Below are 13817 nucleotides of genomic sequence, written 5' to 3'. Positions count from 1 at the left end.
GGTGCATTTTGAGAGGCTCTCAAATCTAGACGCATTGGTAAAATTGATGGCGGTGAACAGAATAGTGTCATCCGCATATGAGTGGTGCTTAACACCGAAGCTTGCGATGAGGCGGCCGATCGGGGAAGTGTAGGCTGTGAACAGCAGGGGACCGAGGATGGAGCCCTGGGGGATGCCGCATAATACTTTTGTTTAAGGAGATGTGGACGAGCCCACCCTGAGGATTGCCGATCAGAAAGGTACGACAGTATCCACTTGAGTGCTGAGCTACATTTACCGAAGTCGGATTTCAGGAGGGAAGTAAGGAGCCAGTGATTGATGGTGTCAAAGGCTGATAAAATGCCCAGACTTACAAGTGCAACGATGGAGCCAGAGTCAATAATCATTAAAATGTCATCGCGCACTCTGGTGAGTGCTGTTTCTGTGGAGTAGTTTTGACGGTAAGCTGACTGAAAGGAGCAGTAGTTTGGGGAGGAGGTGATGTGGGGTTTTAGCTGGGCGAGGGCGAGTCTCTCGAGAAGTTTAGAGAGGTTCTAGAGATTAGTGATGGGACGATAACTAGACGGGTCATCAGGGTCGAGACTTGGTGTCTTTAACAAGGGAGAAACCAGGCCAGATTTGAGGTTGGACGGAATACACCCCATAGAGAATGAGGCATTTGCGATGTTCCTGATCATGATGGCGAGTTCCGGAGTGCATTGCTTGAACAAAGAACCTGGGAGGACGTCGAGTGGAGATGACTTCATGTGAAGTGATTAAATCAAAGAGAAAACTTTTTTGAAGACACCAGCTTAAACGTGGTTAGAAAAGTGTCTGGGTGAGTGCTTACAATTTCAGAAAACAGGAGCGGGGTACGATGGTGCGATGTGAGGGAAGAGGTGCAGGAGCTTGCGATGGTGATCAGCTTGTCGGTGAAGTAAGTTTTGAAAGAGGTGGCAAGTTTCAGTGAGGCTAGGGGATCGCTAAGGTGAGGGACCATGGTGTTATCAGAATGTAGAAGATCCTTGAGGGTTTTCCAAAGGATGCGTGGTTTGCCGGTAGCTGTTTTGATGCGTTCTTCAATGTAGGAGGAACGTGAGGCAAGGATAAGTTTGTTCGTTAGATTTCCTGCAGGCAGCTCTGTAGGCAACTCAATCAGCAGGAAGACCACTGTGGGACTCGATCCTTTCTAGGCGCCTCCTGATTCGCTTAGCAAGGATGACGTCTCTTGAGATTCTAGGCGCCTCCTGATTCGCTTAGCAAGGATGACGTTTCTTGAGATTCAAGGCGCCTCCTGATTCGCTTAGCAAGGATGACGTCTCTTGAGAGCCAGCGAGTGTCGTGGGAAGGCTGCCACGTGGTTCGTGGTTTTAATGGAGCCAACTTGTCCAGCGCCGCTCTCAGGTCAGCTTCTAGTTGAAGAGCGCAGACAGTTGGATCGGATGATGGGGATAACATTGAAGGCGAATTTGCGAGGAGGTGCTGTAGAGTGAAAAACTTGATACCCTTGGAATTACGGGAGAGGTGGGTGATTTTGATGGTGATTGGCTTGGGAATTTGAAGGGAAAATAGTATGAGGTGGTGGTTGGAGTAACCAGTTTGGAAAACTCCCAGTGCAGTGATGCGTCAATCCTGGTTAGGTTCCAGAACCAGCTCGAGCAGACTCTCAACATTTGTTGAGGAAGCTCTGATGGGGCCTGAGTTGGTGATGACCAGGTTATGGCAGGTCAAGGTTAACTCGAGGTGGCTATCAATGGAGGCTGGGGTATTGCCGGGAAAATTAAAGTCTCCAGTAAGCACGACCCTGTGAGATGGGTTAGGAATGAGGTAAATAAATTTGGAAAGCTTGTTTAAGAAGGTAGTGATGCTGCCATCTGGAGGGTGATATATGGAAATGATGTAAAAGCACTCGGTGTAAGTAGTGGGGGACACGGTCTGGACCTCAAAAGTGGCGGGAGCCATCGGTAGATAGAGCTCTTTAATTTTCAAGTGTGCATTGTAGACGACCGCTAAGCCTCCACCCCGCTGTTTAATTGCACGAGGTTTGTGAAGAACCTTGTATCCCAGGGGTACGACTTCCAAAGAGATGGCTGGTGGGGAGTCTGGCCTGCAACAGGTCTCGGTAATAAGCAAAAGGTCGATGTGGTGGTCCGAGATGGTATCGTGAATCAGGGATGATTTGTTGGTAATGGAGCGTGAGTTAAGTAGGCCGAGGCGGATGGGTAAAGGTGGATGTGAAGAACCGAAGAGGCGCGGCGTCGAGAGGTCAGAGGAAATAGCTGGTTGAAGGTTGACCTGTGAACAGCGGCCCCTACCGCCTCTGCAATCACGGTGCCGATGCAGTCTCTGACGTTGACCTCGAAGAAGCCCGAGGCCAGAGAGCGTCATCAGGAGCACGGATTCCAGGTGCAGGCGATGAAGAGATGGGGCATGTCGAAGCCCTATTAAATCAGCCCATGCTGTACCGGTGGTGGTGATGGGGGGGCCAGGACTTGGGTGGAATCCGATCAGCGGCTACGCTGCTCGGAGCAGCAAGTCCAGGTCGTGGTGTCCAAGATCCACGCCGTCAGCACGCGCTGCCCTGTACGTGGCGGGTGCGTACACGCCTACGTAAACACTCGTTGACCACTTACGCGGACGGACACGACCACGCACGTGGCGCGTACAATGGAGCGGCAAGAAGAACACGAGGTCCAGTGGAGTAGCTGACTACGCGCTGTGCTCCAGCTTGCAGCTGATGCAGCAAGGTGGACGAACCTCGCAGAGTTCCCGTTGATTTGAAGCTTTCATGACTGCAGGAATCGATACTCTCTGGTTCGTTTGGTAAAGTCACATAGGTAGAAAAATAAAACTAAAAATAATATATCACGACGTTTCGATCACAACACAAGCGGTCATCAGGCGGAAAAAATAATCCAGCAGTGGAACTGCTGAACCAGCGAGAGAGCTGTTACAACAAGAGGTTATTTACATGGCGATGGGCAAGCAAGCGGGGTCTGAGCTAGAAAGGAATTCCATCCCCGGACGCAAGCACGTCAGTTGTGTTAATGGGGGAGATTAGGGAAAAAGAGATTAGGGAGAGAGATTAGCATGAAATGAGCTTCCGTCGCCGCATAAGAGTATCATCCCCGCATATGCGCACAACAGCAGTGTTAATGGGAGATTAGCACTATGTGGACTTGAGAGATTAGGCAGGAAGATTAGGGGGATTAGTAAGTTAATGTCATGTGTATGTGTAACACAAGCTGCGGCACTGCCAACTGCGCTGTGAGGCAAGCGCGTCCACACAAGGGAACCACCACAACGGTGGTCGCACCAGTGAGACACAGAGCCCATCACACAGCCAGAACCATCGGTACATCGAGGCTAAGGGAACAGAGGTGGCCATGTTAGTGAGACCCCTAGACACCAGGGTATTGCATGTCAGGAATGGCATCCTTCACAGATGGGATCAAATCACGGATTTTGTGTACTGTATTGAATCGGACCTGCTATGTATGTATGGCAAGGTGATGGTTTTGATTGGGTTCTCAGATGGTTGTCTCCCCATGGTTGGGGCTACAGCTTTGCGGATTGTGCGGTCTGAACATCCATTCATCTTATGGGCTTGGTGTACGTGCTCCAGTTCACTGGCTAGGTGGCGCTGGTCGGAGATACAGCGGGCACTATGGTGTAGTGTTTTGATGAGGGAGTCCTTCTGGGCCGGATGGTGGTGGGAGTCAGGCTTTACAGTGAGGGAAATAAGTATTTGATCCCCTGCTGATTTTGTACGTTTGCCCACTGCCGAAGAAATTATCAGTCTAAAATTTTAATGGTAGGTTTATTTGAACAGTGGGAGACAGAATAACAACAATAAAATATAAAAAGGCATGTCAAAAATGTTATACATTGATTTGCATTTTAATGAGAGAAATAAGTATTTGACCCCCTCTCAATCAGAAAGATTTTTGGCTCCCAGGTGTCTTTTATACAGGTAACAAGCTGAGATTAGGAGCACACTCTTAAAGGGAGTGCTCCTAATCTCAGCTTGTTACCTATATATAAGACACCTGTCCACAAAAGCAATCAATCAATCAGATTCCAAACTATCCACCATGGCCAAGACCAAAGAGCTCTCCAAGGATGTCAGGCACAAGGTTGTAGACCTACACAAGGCTGGAATGGGCTACAAGACCATTGCCAAGCAGCTTGATGAGAAGGTGACAACAGTTGGTGCGATTATTCGCAAATGGCAGAAACACAAAAGAACTGTCAATCTCCCTCGGCCTGGGGCTCCATGCAAGATCTCACCTCGTGGAGTTGCAATGATCATGAGAACGGTTAGGAATCAGCCCAGAACTACACGGGAGGATCTTGTCAATTATCTCAAGGCAGCTGGGACCATAGTCACCAAGAAAACAATTGGTAACACACTCCGCCGTGAAGGACTGAAATCCTGCAGCGCCCGCAAGGTCCCCCTGCTCAAGAAAGCACATATACATGCCCGTCTGAAGTTTGCCAATGAACATCTGAATGATTCAGAGGACAACTTGGGGTAAAAGTGTTGTGGTCAGATGAGTCCAAAATGGAGCTCTTTGGCTTCAACTCAACTCGCCGTGTTTGGAGGAGGAATGCTGCCTATGACCCCAAGAACACCATCCCCACCATCAAACATGGAGGTGGAAACATTATGCTTTGGGGGTATTTTTCTGCTAAGGGGACAGGACAACTTCACCGCATCAAAGAAACGATGGACGGGGCCATGTACCGTCAAATCTTGGGTGAGAACCTCCTTCCCTCAGCCAGGGCATTGAAAATGGGTCGTGGATGGGTATTCCAGCATGACAATGACCCAAAACACATGGCCAAGGCAACAAAGGAGTGGCTCAAGAAGAAGCACATTAAGGTCCTGGAGTGGCCTAGCCTGTCTCCAGACCTTAATCCCAACCTTGTGTTGGTCTACAATCTTGTCCCTGACATCCTTGGAGAGCTCTTTGGTCTTGGCCATGGTGAAGAGTTTGGAAACTGATTGATTGATTGCTTCTGTGGACAGGTGTCTTTTATACAGGTAACAAGCTGAGATTAGGAGCACTCCCTTTAAGAGTGTGCTCCTAATCTCAGCTCGTTACCTGTATAAAAGACACCTGGGAGCCAGAAATCTTTCTGATTGAGAGGGGGTCAAGTACTTATTTCCCTCATTAAAATGCAAATCAAGTTATAACATTTTTGACATGCGTTTTTCTGGATTTTTTGTTGTTATTCTGTCTCTCATTGTTCAAATAAACCTACCATTAAAATTATAGACTGAGCATTTCTTTGTCAGTGGGCAAACGTACAAAATCAGCAGGGGATCAAATACTTTTTTTCCCTCACTGTAGCTGCTTTTGCTACTAGGATAATCCGGCGATGCCACCGCCATGCGTGCCTAGGAAGAGGTGAGAGGACCCACACTTTACCCCACCACACGCAGCCTGCCAATGGACCGCAGCCATCGCCCCAATTTGCTGGATGGACAGACGTGCCTGGGCGGGGGGGTCGGGATTGAAAGACCCTTGTTCGCATTTTTTTACTGCTGCGCATGGAGTTCGGATCGGCGACCTCTGGGTTTGCCAGTCCTTCGTGATATCCATGACACACCGTAGCAGCGTCTCCGTGCCCTTGAGCGAGCAGGAAGGAATGATAAGTGTGGGTGACCAAGGGGAGAAAGACTATAAAACCTATAAGACCTGGCCACAACGTGATATCTCATCGATGGTCGTTAATATCATGTGGGAATTTATACGTCGCAAAACATCCAAGCGTGTGTCGTTTCTCAATGTGGAGGGCAACACCAGAGGACCCCAGAGAAAAATCCACATCACAGACATCGTCAGGGTCCGGGATTGAAAACCACGGCCTTCTGTATAGCAGGCAAGGGAGACAACATCTCCTCACGACTGCAGTGCCCCATGAGGGCATCAAAGGAGAAGGAACCACCTCCTGAATTTGGAGGTTGACTTTGGGATCTGCCCAGAAGCTTTGGAGGCAGGGTTGGTGTCTCGTGTAGAAATCATTTACATGTTTCTTGAACTTCTTTCACACCGTACGTAGCAAACTGTGTTAATCGGAGGTGCGGGAAAGGACATCAAATTAAACACAAAAAGCAGTTCTAAGGAAATTAGTTTTCAATCTAGATTTAAAAGTGCATAGCTTCCTAATATCGGAAGGAAGAGTGTTCCAAGCGTGCGATGCGGTAACCGACTTTGTTCGATGGCTACCCAAAAACTGCTGCGAGCGTGTGTGTGTATGTAGTGGGGAGCGGTAGTGTAGCGGTTAGCGCTACGCTGCGCTACGAACCTGGCGACCCGGGTTCGATTCCCGCTCACAGCCAACACCAGAGACGATTATCGGATCCGGTCCTGGGCCTCCCCTAGGTCGACTCAGCCTCAAATGAGTACCTGGTTCGGTGTGTAGACATTGCCACTGGGGAGACAAAGGCGACCGGGCGTGGTGTTGGCGACCCACCCCCTCGTGTGCCATGCCAGCCTTTATAGGTGCTCGCTAACATCACTTGCTCCGACAGTCTATTAAGACTATACCGGGATCTTTGTATTTTTTTGCGACTCCTACTTACAGGGCTGCAAGGTGGCCAGCAGATGGGATTCTTATCTACTTGCATGGATATTTTTAGACTCATCCCCCTTGTTGTAACGTGGGGTTTCTCCGAAGAACACATTCAAAGAACGTTCAACATGGAATTGGCAAAACATTGCAAGCAGCACCCTCTGGAAACATTCTCGAAGCCTTACAGAGACTTTGTTGATGGATGCAAATTAAAGTTGATATTTTAAATTGTAAATGTTTACAGGGAGGCGTGGTTTACATTGTTACATTTTAATAAGAAATGCATCACAAGGTGCAAATAAAGCAGTCAATTAAATGGTAAGTGAAGCAATCGGTCCTGATGATAAATAGCGGTTACGATTACTTAATCTTCTGAGGAGAGTTTAAAACGCACAAACACATACAACCTCGCACACAGATCTACCCACACATACAATGACAAATATCCTCTGTATATCTTTGAACAGACTGTTGGGGCAAGTGCTGTAGGCAAGTACCTATGCAAGCCAGCACGACACACCCATGAGGGGGTGGGTGGCCAAGACCATACCTGGTCACCTTTCTCTCCGCACACTGCACCAGATACTCATTACAAGGCTGAGTCGACCTAGAGGAGACCCACCACTGGTTGAAATATTCCCCACTGTTATTGGTCATGAGCAGGATTCGAACTCGGGTTTGCCGGGTCCGTAGCGTGGGGTCGCTAACTGCCGCACTACCCACTCTCCAACGACACACACATACATACAATCACAAACACAGACACACATGTTATGCTCATGAAACTAAAGAGAGGGCAGAAGTGATTCTGCGATGTATCTTCTGCGGGGTCAATCCACAAAGCATCATGAATCTTTGTTGTTTGCACTGGGTCCAGTGATAGATTCGAAATGTTTTACTCCTTGCCGCGATGCCAATAACACAATTGGGTTATAAATGGTGAATGAAATAAAACATAAAATATATATCAATTGAAGCTCACCTCATCACTCTCCATAACTTGCCATCCATCAACTCGTGCCAGCTATCATCGGCGACTGAGGTCCCACGAAATTATAACGTCACTAAATGACGCCAGAAAATGAATGAGGGAGGTTGTAAGCATAAAAGTAAATTTTACACCGGATGCATGAAGCAAAATGGAAATCACGGGGCTTCCAAAGACAATCGTGTATCGTGTCAGCCAGCGGTCCTGTAAGGTCAACAGGATCAGGGTCACGCTATGCAAAACTATTTCGGCCCTTACAAGGCCGTTTTAGGCCATGGTGGTTAATTTGCATCGCAATCCCAGGATTCCTGCTGGTGCTGTATACTTTTAATTCTGGTTGAAATTTGTGTGGAGTATATTTTACACTTCTTTGGGCCATTTTCCTGCCTAATTATAATGATGCGTGTTTACATAGGAAAATCTGAGTCTTACGATTCTCTCTCAGGAGGGTTCTGCCAGGTGTTCAGCTTCAATGAGCACGGTTGGCCCTGTACCGTGTGAAATAAGTTCAACATGCATACATGCAACACATGCACGTTAATAATCATTAATTCAGCTGTAATGTTGCTAGGTATAATCCCATTTGAGTAGTTTGCAGGAAATGCTTCAGCTTTGGGATGTTTGGCCAATAACAGTTGCATTGTATGCTGTGTTTAGCTATGGGAGGAAACCAGAGAACCCGTAAGAAAACCATGGAGAACAGGGAGGGAGAGAACATGAAAGCTCCAACATAGAAAGGCACCCAAGTAAGGAATCGAACCGAGGACATTTTTGCTGCGAGAAGGAGAAAGGCCCTTGTGCTTATATGCCATTTACCGCAGTTTCGTATGAAGACATTACAGCGTTGGATGCTTTCATAGCTTAAATATCAATGCCAAAAATATGCGTTTATCCCAATTTCCACTGCAGTGTGTAATACCATGTATTCCAGCGGACCCCACACTCTCACAGAATGCGTAACACGATTTGAAAATTATGCAAACCTCAAGTGACACCAGCGTAACATTGTATCTACATAAGAAAACAGACTCATGAAAACATCAAAAACTTTAATATTTATACAATATTGTTTTACTAGTTTATGGTAGTCATATAATCCATTTGTAAAGTGAAAAAAAAGAAGACGTTACAAAATTCCAAATACCCTTTTGGCGTTTTTGGAATGTCTTGAATGAGAATGGAGAGCCTGCTTGACAGAGCACAATTGTCAGGTGTCTGGCAAAGCTAAACGTAGGCCCAGGCTGAATTTAGTCATAGCAATTTAACACGTAGGAGGCTTTTGCGACCAATATTATCATTAATACAGTTTTTTGCGGTTAAATCGCGTAAATATATAAATGTGTCGTTAAACCCGCCACCACCTGACACAGCCAACTAGTAAGGTTGGTCACGTAAACAGAACGTGGCCAATTCATGACTATGTTTACAGGTGCGCAGGTGCCAAATATAACGGGGCGTTTTTTTTTCTTCCCCAAACTGAGTATCACTGTCCTTAGAGCCATCGGCATGGGAGAGCTCAAGGTCGCCAGGGTCACAGCAGGAAATGTCGTTGCCTATTAGACCCCGAGCAGTCAGATCTACTAAAGCGGGAACAGGTGGCTCTAAGTGGTATTGACCACGCAGTCGAGTCACATTAAGCCATTCAATTGTGAGGCTGACACTGCTGCCATTTACGTTGGAATCAACGCTTAAACTGAGACGACCCTAAAGTGGAAAATTAGCTGCGAGCCGGATAATTTGGGTGGCGGTGACGCGGCCCGGCGGTAAAGCGCGATCCCCCCCACCCGCGCACCTCTGGTTGCAGGCCACCCTGGTTATTACTGCAGCTATAACGACCGTAAAATACGCCGTCGTCTGCGTTACAGCAGACGTGAAGATTTCGTGACGGCGTTCGACAAGGGTAGGCCTTTGTGTGCCAGTGCCATGGTCCAAATGTCAAGAATTTGAAGAATTTACTCCAATCTTGATTTGAAGCTTTCATGACTGCAGGAATCCATACTCTTTGCTTCTTTCGGTAAAGTCACGTAGGTATAAAATAAAATAAATAACGACGTTTCGGGTGCAACACAAGCGTGCATCATCAGGTGGTAAAGCATGATCTGCTGCTGAGACAGACTGTTTTAAAAGGTTTAAAATGGGTGTAGCTCAAGGGTTACCAAAAATATTTCCAAAATCTTAAACAAACACAAGATCCAGGTTCGTTTCAATACAGTACACAAAATCCGTGATTTAATCTCATCTGTAAAAGATGTGATTCCTGACATGCAATACCCTGGTGTCTACAAACTGAGCTGTGGTTTTGGCAGCAGTTACATTGGGGATACGAAACGACATGTCTCGGACCGCGTCCGTGAACACAAAGCGGATCTGAAACACGGTAGGACCAATACCTCTGCCGTTGCCGATCATTGTTTTAACGCTGTGGGCTCACACGAAATAGATTTTTCCAAGACAGAGGTACTCTGCAAACCTACCGGCTACCTTCAGAGATTTGTTCATGAAGCCATCCAGATATATAAACACAGACACATCTTCAACTGAGAGGATGGGTACAAACTGAGCAATCATTGGAAGGACGTTATTGACCAGGTGAAGTCCTAACTGACTGTGATGTTTCCATCCAACCTGCATATGTCAGCTGTTATTTCGACTCTCTGTGTCTCTCTCTCTTTGCCACTCTCTTAGATCTCTCATGCTCACATGTCCGTTGCATTGCACTCTCATGCCTTCGGATTACACTCTCATGCTCACAGGCCCTTTGGATTACACTCTCATTCTCACATGTCTTTTGGATTGCACTCTCATACTCACAGGCCCTTTGGATTACACCCGTTGGGTTGCACTCCCTCGTCAAGGAGGCCGCTCTTCTTCATCTTTTCTACAGTTACATGCTGATTTCTCACATTAACATCATGCTAATCTCTCACATGAACATAGCCACTTCCATGCCCTCTAAATTCTCACATTAACATCATGCTAATCCCTCACATTAACATAGCCACTCCCGTGTCCTCGTCTAGGAGGCCGCTCTCCTATCTTACAGTTACATGCTAATTTCTCACATTAACATCACTAGCCCCGGCCACTTCTGTATAACCCTTGAGCTACACCCATTTCAAACCTTTTAAAACAGTTTGCCTGAGCAGCAGACCATGCTTTCCCACCTGATGATGGATGCTTGTGTTGCGCCGAAACGTCGTAATTTATTTTATTTTATACCCACGTGACTTTACCGAAAGAACCAAAGAGTAATTAACTGCAAATTATCATTGTGGATTACACGTAGCAACATAGCCGCTTGTCTGAAAACAACTGCAGACTGTATCTATGAACACGTAGCACCTCCTTGATGGCCTTGCGCTATAAGAATGGCACAATATTATTTTTAGTTATTTATTGCATGTGGGTCAGAACATCAATAACAAAAAAATCACGATTGTATAACATGACCAAAGTTTGTGGCCCAGGAAGCCTCACCTATACTCAGTGTTCAAATTTGGAGAACACCATGTTAGGCCGTGCAAAGAGTGTTTATTATTTGGCAATCAAAACCCAAAATAAACTATCTTCATCCTCAGAGTTAGCATTTTCCAAAATAAATAAAAACCCCAAAAAACGTGATGTATTATTCTGTGCAGTCATTGGCGACTGGTCTGAGACCATACATTCACTCCACTTGACATTACAGTTTGCTGATTGGTGGCCGCCAGAACACGAAGCTAGGATATCTCAGCAGAGCCCTGCCGAGTGCTCTGACATCAAAGAAACCTCCGAGCCACCAAGCCACTTCACCAGAGGGGATTTCTCAAATAAAACAGACGGGGCGGGCAGTACTAAACACGAACTGCTTTTTGTGCTTAGTTTGTTGACCTTCCCCCGCACGTTTGGCTACGCACGGTGCAAAATAAGTTCAACATACGTACATGTAAAGTGCAGTACATGCATTATTAGGTGCACGTTAATTCATTGTATATCAACATAATCGCCAATACATCAATCCACTGCTGCGTGAAGGGCTCCCCAAACAATCACCCTCCTTGGCGGGGTTGCACAAAGCAAACAGTCTACCCAGCAGCGTCCGCACACGAGCCAAACTCCTCGCTCCATATCCGTGTCGGTCATCCTCTTGGGCAACCTTCCCCACACTCTTCGTTGACTTCGCTGAATGGGGTAAGTCCAGAGGGATGGGCAGAGTTGGGCCACCCACACAGAATATCAACTCACGGTTTTATGTAAGCAGAGTGCTCGGCCACAGTCATGCAGCTGGATCGCAGAATCAGCCCTTCTCATGAAACTGGTTGAACATGTGTCGGACACATTTTGTACACAATGCAGAAATACGCGCACTTATCGGATTCACAATTTGCGTTTTCGGTTAGGCCATGGAATGATCTCGAGGAATTTTGTGTCGTTGAGACCGTCCACCACCCAACAAAGCCAAACAAATGAAATGGTCAAGCGTGCAAATGTTTAATGGCACAATTATTCATGTTTAAGCTCCCCGGTAAGTTGAAGAACAATTCTTAAAATCAGATTTAGCAATAGCTAATCTTATCTAATCACGAAATCTGGTTTGTGGAAATTGTTCTCCAACTTACCAGTGAGCTGAAACAATAATACCTGTCGCGCCAAACATTTAAACGTGACGATTTAAGTTGTATGTCTGTGTCAGGCGACGGAGGGTTCTTAACATCACAAATGTGGCCGGATCGTCACGTGGCCTAACACAGACATTTATTATGAACCGTTAGATTGCCTGCAAAAACCTGTGTGTGATGTTAAAACACAAACCTTTGGTTTGTACGAGTGCATTGACTCACGCAGCGCTGCGACGCCTCCTGATAGAGGGGAGAGCCCAGTCCATTACAGGGTTTGTGGATTCCCCGGTCAGCCAAGTGAAATACAGCTGATGGAAGAGGCAATGAATTGCGCTCTAGCATACGAGCCCCATTGCTTGAGCGAGCATTCATGCCTGGCAGTCTGGAAAATAAGCAATCTGTGTGGACGCTCAGGCAGGACCTGAAAACTGTGAGCTTTTAGAGGCAGGCGACGGCATTCACCCGCTGATAAAAATCGCCCAAAAATTGTAAAATGTTACACGTTTATGATTGAGCATGGACCTATCCAAACATCATCTCATTTGCAAGGGTTAGCGTGGGAGCAGGGCTGCAACATAATGAGAGGAATATTATAGAGCGGTGCTCCGCAGGGACCAGTGTACAGAACAGCATTTCAAAACAGCCCGTACACTTCCTGAAGCAGGCTGAATATATTAAATTATGTTGTGGGCTACATTCATTCATTTTTTAAAAATCATTTTTATTTGGGCTATGACATCGGCACACGATTGCAGAGGGTGGGTTTTTGTTTCCCCCCCCCCCCCCCCCACAGCTCTATAATAGAAGCCACTTTTACAACAGTAAGCATACATGTGTAGTTGACTGGTGATCGTGCATGCCAATAATCCAGCGCTTCCGAGCCCAATTGGTGACCCCCTCCCCTAGCAAATGTGGTGTATGTATGTGTGTTGAACTTCTTTCGCACCGTACGTAGCCTACCGCGCTAATCGGAGCTACCCATGGCACACTGCGGTAAGAGGAGTAGAGTCAAGGATATAATGACTGAGAAAAAAATAAGGGAGAGTAAAGAGAAGAGAAAGAATGGGAAATACGACATTCCATCGTTAATCGCGAGGGATATGTTCCGGAGATGCTCGCGAATAGCAAATCTCATAGATAATTATATTGGCCTATGAAAACCTATCTTCGAAATGAATTACCTTAAATAAATACACATATAAGCTGTTGAATACATGAAAATTATCATACCACAAAAATTCAAATTGGTTTTAATGAACATAAAGTCAATACAAATTCATATCAAAGTATTAAATAACACCGTAGTTTATAAATGAACTTACACTAAATTAGGACGATGACGCTGCATAGTAGCATCATCACTTTATCTCATCACTTTCTCTCTCGCTCTCGATGCAGTTGCGTGTAGAGTTCCAGATGCGTTTCGCGGATCGCCAAAATCGCGGATAGCAAGTTACAGTGAGGGAAAAAAGTATTTGATCCCCTGCTGATTTTGAACGTTTTCCCACTGACAAAGAAATGATCAGTCTATAATTTTAATGGTAGGTTTATTTGAACAGTGAGAGACAGAATAACAACAAAAATTTTCAGAAAAACGCATGTCAAAAATGTTATAAATTGATTTGCATTTTAATGAGGGAAATAAGTATTTGACCCCTCTGCAAAACATG

The 13817-nt window shown here is 46.1% G+C and overlaps 1 protein-coding gene across 1 annotated transcript in view; it reads right to left on the bottom strand.

Moving 5' to 3' along the window:
* The window catches only part of LOC116942303 (glutamate receptor-interacting protein 1-like), a 374480-nt gene that overhangs the window by 335561 nt on the left and 25102 nt on the right, over positions 1 to 13817 (bottom strand). The gene's annotated exons all lie outside the window — the stretch shown is intronic.

The sequence above is a fragment of the Petromyzon marinus genome, chromosome 14, assembly GCF_048934315.1.
Source record: "Petromyzon marinus isolate PM22_M1 ecotype Great Lakes invasive population chromosome 14, UKy_Petmar_22M1.pri1.0, whole genome shotgun sequence".
Lineage (NCBI taxonomy): Eukaryota > Metazoa > Chordata > Hyperoartia > Petromyzontiformes > Petromyzontidae > Petromyzon > Petromyzon marinus.
Note: the sequence above shows the minus strand (reverse complement) of the source record. Positions and strands in the feature narration are given on the sequence as shown.